We start from the raw sequence: 7,439 nt of genomic DNA, 5'->3' as shown, positions 1-7,439 counted from the left end.
GGCTAAACCGCTGAACTCAACGGAGCGCACTGAGCATCTCCTCGCTGAGCCCGGCTTAACGCCGCCACCTGCTGACAGAGTGCCGGGCATCCCGGAGTGTCCGTGGGCATCCCTGAACTTCCCTCAACATATCTGAGCTTCCCGGACCATCCCGGGGAATTCCAGAGCATCCCGGAGCATCCCTGGGTATCCCGAAGCTTTCCTGAGCATCCCTCAGCATCCCGGGCATCCCAGAGCTTCCCGGAGCATCCCTGAGCATCCTTGAGCATCCCTGAGCATCCCTGAGCATCCTTGAGCATCCCTGAGCATCTCTGCCAACTGATGCTGAGAATGTGGTCAGAGTTAATTTCACGGATAAAAGTGGATAAAATGAAGGACAAGGCTGACTGTTCTATGGAATATATATTTTTTTAACCAATTTTGAGTTCAGCTGTGACAAGTTAAATTCAGATGAGTTTCACTTCTGCCCTGGAAGTCTCGCTCCTCACCACAGGATCAGCGGCAGAGTTTCCCTCAGCACTGACATTGGGGGAGGAATTAACCCTGGGAGAGCTGAACTGAGAGTCAGAGCTCAGCAGGACAGACCTGCTTGGCTTCTCACCTCTTTAAACACAGCTCTCACTTCTGCTTTCGAGGATTTACCCTTTTAAATGTTAAATTAATGAGGTTCCTACCTGGCAATATTATCCCCTTCAAAAACGTATAACATTACTTGATTTGAGTATTATTGMTTTTACTGCCAGAATTACTGTTAGACCGTAGATCCTTGACTTGCATGATAAATTCTGAATATTTCATTTGCCTCTTTTTGAAATATTGCCCATTTTTCACACTGATAATTTTTTATTGAAACCCAAACCCATCAAAACACTTGATAAACCAATAAAACAACAAAATCCCCAGATGTAGAAGAATATTTTCTATTAAGCAAGTCGTTTCGGGAACCAGGAGGATTTCCAAGTCTGAACGCGCTGCTCTGTTTCTCCTCGGCATGCTGCAATGTCCCTGCCCGCCGGGGAGCTGTGCTGGAGGACAATGACAATGATCCTGGGGTGAAACTTTGGCTCGCAATTCGCTGAATAATCCGACGGGGTCAGAACTCAGCAAGGGAAAGGCACAGCTCCTGTCCGATATTCCAGAGCAGCTCATCTCCAGCGGCAGCGATTAAACSGTACCGAATTCCCGTCCCCAATATTAACATTTCCTTCTGTGCTTTGCAGGTTTATCCCTTGGCTGTGCTGAAGGCGGGGATCGCCATCCTGGTGTTTTCACAAGTTTAGCAATTCATATTTTTGCAGGCAGAAAGATCGGCTCCAGCTGCCCTAATCCCGCAGTGATCTCCATCCTTTTGTTTTCACTCGGCACAAGTTTAGCAATTCATATTTTTGCAGGCAGAAGATCGGCTCCAGCTGCCCTAATCCCGCAGTGATCGCCATCCTGGTGTTTTCACTCGGCACAAGTTTAGCAATTCATATTTTTGCAGGCAGAAAGAGCCTCTCCTGCGCTGAGGAGGAGCATTAACCCCGTGCCCCAGGGCAGCTGCAGGAATCCACAGCTGGAATTGTCCGTGGAGCTCTCCCAGGAGATGTCTGGTGAGCAGAAAGCATCAAGGCAAGGTGTCCGAGGCTGCACAATGCTGCTTTCTCAGGGAAATTAAAAAAAAAAAAAAAAAAAAAAAAAAAAAAAAAAAATTAGAAAATTTTGACCTTTCCCTCATGCCTGGCTCCTCCTGAGGACAGGAGAACATCCCAGACCTGTTCCCCATGGATCAAACACCTCCTGAAGATCTTCACTCCCTTTCCCTGCCGCTGCATGTCCATGCTCATGTACTGCTACTTCCTGATTAAAGCCAATAATGAAATACATAGTCTACAGTGAGCCTTTTCCCCTCCCCCCTTTTTTTTTTTTTTTTTTTTTTTTTTTTTTTTTTTTTTTTTTTTTTTTTTTTTTTTTTTTTTTTTTAGCAACCCCAGTGCCTCAAATTTTCTATTTTTCAGGCTTGGGAAGGGGAAGGGTGAAGCTCTGAGAGGGGAAAGCACAGCCAGGGGGCTTTGAAGCTGGGAGAGCTGGGGGAAGTCGTGGCCCAGCCTGTGCAGAAGCTGCATGAAGGAAGTGAATATTTCACATAGCATTGTTATCATCACTGCATATTTGATAGAGACTTCAAGAGCTCATACAGGAGAATAATTGTGGTTCAAATGCCTGTTCCACCCACCGAGGCACCGTGTCTACAATAACTCTCTGTTCCAGTCCTGACACAGGAACTTTTTATCTGTTCTAAAAGCTCCCACATGGAGAAATAGCTGCTGTAGAGTCTGTAATTCTCTCTCTTTAACAAAATTAAGAATAGTGACAGCCGGAACCTGGGGTTTTTTGTGATGGGGGAAGAAGAGACAATCACAAATTACCTTCCTACATCAACATTGTGAGTCACAGTCTGCAGAAACTCCAGGCTGAAATGTCATTTGCAAAAAGCTGCTGAGGCTCTCTCTGGGAAGCAGAAGGAGGGAATGTTTCCCACTGAGCACGGAGCTCCATCTGGAGGGGGTGAGCAGAGGCTGCTCCCGCAGCAGGGAGGATCCCAGGGGATGCTCTGGGGTTTGTGGGGCTGTCCCAGAGCCAGAGCCTCACTCCGTGCCTGCTGAGAGCTGCAGCAGGCCTGGGAATCATTAGGGACGATTCTCCTTCCCTGGAGCTGCCGGCACTGAAGCAATTATTGTCTCCTTTTCATTACCCACTCAGAGCCCACTGGCGAAACAYGAGACAGATTCAACAATTAATGGGAACTCCATCGGAGACAGCGGGGRAAACCTCCTTGCTGAAAACATAATTCTTGGGCAATCACCATGAAACACTGGCTGTAAAGGAGCCAGAGCCAATAAAGCTCAGAACTCAGCAGAATTTAAGCAGAAGCAGTTTTCCCTGGAGCTCCCAAAGCTTTTCCAGGTTTGCAGGAACACGAGCTCAGATGTGCAGCTCGAAGGAAGCAGCACCTGCTGCCCCAGAGATGGGATGGTTGTGGTGCTGGGGTGATTTTYCCTCTGAACCCTGTCCAGTTCATGTCTGTCCCAAAGATTATGGGTTTCATAAGGGATTTCACACCAGGGATGAGGAGTTCAGGGTTACCAGTGCCTTATTTTGGGCTCTGTCAGATGTAGAAACCCCMGGTGTGTAACAACATCAGTCACTGCACTGCCTCTGATTTTTTTGAAACCTATTTATATTGAACTGAGAGTGTGAGCCTCAGACGGGTCACTCAGAGGGTTTTAGAAATGCAGTTCCAGGGGTAGAACCAAACCCTGTGGATCTGGGATTCAGGTGGCTCCCACAGCTCTCCCTGCCTGTGATCCAGGATCCATCAAACCCTACAAACATTGGGTTCCCTCATCTGAAAGACCCCATGATTCACCCCAGCCATCCTCTCGGGAGAGAAGCAGCAAAGCTGAGTCAAAGCTTCATTTCTATTTTATTCCAAACTGTCAGAATCCCACTGGACTGGTGCTTAATTCTCTTTCTCCTGCAGTTCCTGCTCTCCTCCCTTYCTCCTGCTGCCCAGGGGGTTTTGCTGCTCATCCCTCCTGCTCTGCTGAACAAACCTGGACAGCAGCAGCAGCCAGATGGAAACCCTCACCTTAAATTCACACAGAAAAAGCAAAAGCAGATGAAAATACAGAGCAGCAGAGATCTGCTCCTGAGCTGTCGATATTGGAATGCTCTTGGCTCCTGTTCTGGGCAGTAATAAAAGAACTGGTTAATGATTTCTARTTGCTGGGAGCTCTGTGCCATCAATGAACAGGAAGTTTTATGCAGCTGTCAGATGCACAAGGGGAGCATTTCCTGCAGGGGAGGAAGATTTATTTGGTGACAGCTTTGTTGGAGATTTTTAGAAAGAAAAAAGATAGCATTTTGATCGCTGCAAAGTCATGAAAGCAGGGCAGTTTCCTGTGCTTTGGAGATGATTTTCTGTGGCTGCCACCCAGYTAAACAATCCCCAAGCCAAGGCAAACCAAAACTCACCGTGTGCCCCTCTGATCTGTTCTGGATGAAAACAGATCAAAATTACTTTTAAAATGACTGGAGAAGAATATGAAAGAGTTGACAAACAGATCAAGGAATGGATGGTTAATTGTGCATTAGGACCATGTAAGTGGGASAATTTAATCAGGATAAACCTCACTKYGATGGCTCCGTTCAAGGAAAAGCCTTTTTTGAGGAAAAGGAGGACTGCTATTCTTGTATTCACAGGTGGAGTATATGGTAATCCAAATTCCTTTCTTCATGATGAATATTAAGTATTTAAGGCTGATTTTGAAGACATTTTAAGAGTAAATAGACCCAGAGAAGGCAAATTACAGTGCAAACTTTTGGYGAATTTAGTGACTTTCTCTTGCAGAAATGAAGCATTTCCARAAYTAAATATTTACATTTTGCATTTCAAAATCACTGCACAATAGTATTGTAACCCGAGGAGAAAAAAAWWAAAAWWAWWAWTAWTWWTTTWAAAAWWAMAWWAAAWWAAWWAAAAATRWWAKTWRKYCYRSMWYMMYKSMRGARWKRRKKGKTTYYKKKSCYKMRSCCYTKGGKWAAWYCMRTTGCCAGCACCACGTRAGCCRTGCAGAGACCATCCCAAACCATGCTGTGTCTCTGGCTGGGATTTTGGCCCTGAACTCATGGGGTATCACCTGAATTTGCAGCAGGCAGGGATTTACACTGAGGAGAAGATGCCAAAGATGCTCTAGACCCCGTGTTGGAGGGGATGAGGGATTGGGATATCCCCTCACTGTAGAGATGCTGCATGCAGCCAGTTCCTGCTCTGTTTCCATCCTGCAGGTTCCTCATCACCCCTGAAACACCTCACACCCTCCTCAGCTGGCACAGGTCTGTTTTTCCTTGTGACAGCTCTGTTTTCCTTCCTTTATCACRGCTGAGAACAGAATTACACCCAGCCCCATAAAGCAGCACTGAAATAAAGGCACCAGCTGGGTGATACGGGTGAGGCAACCAGGAAAATGACCCCAGGGATTGCCATGGGGTTCCTTTCAAACTGTGAAATAAGGGATTTTTTTTCTTGGTGTTTTGGCTGCATGTGGAAACTTCACTCCCCAAAGCCAAGTTTGAGGTGCTGGGAAAACTGAGAACAAAAAGCTCTCCCTGCTGCAGACACCCCCAGCGTGAGTGTGGGCTCTGTGATTCACCTGAGGGACAGCAAATGGTGACAGTGGCTTTGAAATCCCAACCCCTGGTCAGGCTGTCAGCTCTGCAAGGGCTTCAGAAACCACTCTGACCACAGCACGCCAGCAAAAGGATTGGGGTTTTTTCTGACATTTTGGGAGAAGTTTGTGTTTGGAAGAGGTTTGGAGGTGTCCARCACAATGTCACCATTCCCACAATCGAGGGAATGCAGGAATCGAARTGCCCTGGAACAAGTTTGGGTGGAGAGAGAGCTGGGAACAGAAAACACCTGGAGAGGGCTGGCGAGGTGCACGGGACTGCTCCACCCTRGCTGTGTTTGCACCCAGTGTTTGTGAGCCCTCCCTGGGGTGACCGTGGGGGCAGAGCTGCCGGGCTGGGYGAGCAGCACCTCATTGCACCAGCTCTGGCTCCTGCAGGCTGCCCAGGTAACTCCTTCATACCCTTCAAACATCCCTGATGTGCAGTTCTGCTACTGCTGCTGCTTTGGCTTTTCGTGGCTTTTGCAAAAGCATTTTTGGCATTTTTTGCATTTTCTTTCTGCTCACCTGCTCCTGCAGCCCTGCCTGTGCTCTCCTGCTGAAGCACCTTGGAAGCTCCTCCAAGTCTTGGCTTTTCTTTGGGCATTAAAGCTCCTGCTGTGCCTTTTCCCTCGCAGTGCCCTGGCTTTTTCTGCTGTGCCTTTTCCCTCACAGTGCCCTGGCTTTTTCTGCTGTGCCTTTTCCCTTGCAATACCCTGGATTTTTCTGCACAAGCCCAGCAGAACGGACAGCTCAGCTCCCTGCCAGAGCCTTTCCCCAGCCAGGCTGCCATTGCTCACCTGGTGCCATTGTTGGGCTCTCCCCTCCCTGAATGTTTTTTTTTAGCTACTTTTGTGAATTATTTTGCTTTTCCCACTCATCTCAGGCACCGAGTGGCAGAAAGGATCACACAGAGCTGTCCCCAGAGCCCGCAGGGCTGGAACCCTGCCTGTCCTGGCTGCACAGCCCCTGCCAGGCTGCAGTCACGGTGTTCCTGGGTGTTTTTGTTTGCTGTAGGTGACTCATCCCAGCCCTGCTCTGCTGTCCCTTCCTGCTGCCCAGTGAGTGCCCAGTGTGTGCCCAGTGTGTGCCCACAGCTCCTCCTCAGCTTGGGCAGGGCTGGCAGCCACCTGGCCCCGCTTTCATCATTCCCAACACGTGGCTGAGGAGCTTCTTCCTGCAGGACAGGGCACGGCYGCACTCAAGGTAAGCAGATTTTCCAAACTCTGTCCTATTGTTGAGTCCTTTCTTTGCTCYGCATCAATCAGAGCAGAAAATTCTGCTTTTCTACCTGGCCACGGCCACGTCCTCAAGCTCACCTGGGCTCCCACGGGCAGGAAAATTGATCATTTTCTATGATATTGAAATACAACATATGGCAAGCTTTAGGGAGGAATTACTTGGGGACTTTTGGCATTAATAGACACACGTGATTGAAATATTCCACACATCAGAAAGGTGAGGCTTGGCTGCCTTTTGCCAGATCACGGATTTTGTTGTAATTTTCTCTCACCTTTTCAAAACTTTTGCCACTCTGCCAGGACCAAACTAATGGTTTTTGAGAGAGAGAAAAAAAAAAAAAAAAAAAGGAGGATTTTCCCAAGCCTTGAACTTCTGCTCAGGCACATTATGGTTCACATAACATTCACACCAATTAAAAATACRTTTTTTTCCTTTTGAATTATTTTCTGCATTACAATGGAAGCAGTGAAGTGTAATTTGGGAATTGTTTCAGAGCTGCAGAAGCAGGTAGTTCATGTTCCTTTTGAAACCAGTTGGGCTGCATTCCAGGCGGCCTGAGGGAGTCCCCCACGAGGAGGGAACCTGGTGAAAAACCTGCAGAAATCTAGAAAGGAAACCTAAGGATGGGGATCCCTCCAGCTCCTCCTGACTTTTAAGGGTTTTCTTCTCATTTGGAACAAGGTTCTTGTAGCTGAAGCATCGCTTTCCACCTCTCAGTCCTCCAAAATTGTCCTGTCCTTGTGGAATTTGTGAAATCCTGTCTCAGAGCCGCACACGGGGACAGTCGGGAATTTGGGAAGGGCAGTGACATCAGCTGCTCTGCAGCCTGGAACTGTGCCAGTTCCGTTCCATTTTCGATGTTTGTGGCATCACTGCTGCTGCTCGGGTTTGTCTACAGGGGGCACTGACCTGTCATTATTCTGTAAAATAGGGCAGAAGCGACATGCATGGATATTTTATATATCATAGGATGGTTTGGGGCAGAAC

The 7,439-nt window shown here is 47.7% G+C and overlaps 1 protein-coding gene across 1 annotated transcript in view; it reads right to left on the bottom strand.

Moving 5' to 3' along the window:
* The window catches only part of PFDN4 (prefoldin subunit 4), a 139,010-nt gene that overhangs the window by 35,949 nt on the left and 95,622 nt on the right, over positions 1–7,439 (bottom strand). The gene's annotated exons all lie outside the window — the stretch shown is intronic.

The sequence above is a fragment of the Malurus melanocephalus genome, unplaced genomic scaffold (assembly GCF_030028575.1).
Source record: "Malurus melanocephalus ecotype Western Australia unplaced genomic scaffold, MMel_1.1 scaffold_469, whole genome shotgun sequence".
Lineage (NCBI taxonomy): Eukaryota > Metazoa > Chordata > Aves > Passeriformes > Maluridae > Malurus > Malurus melanocephalus.
This window is presented reverse-complemented; position numbering and strand designations above follow the sequence as displayed.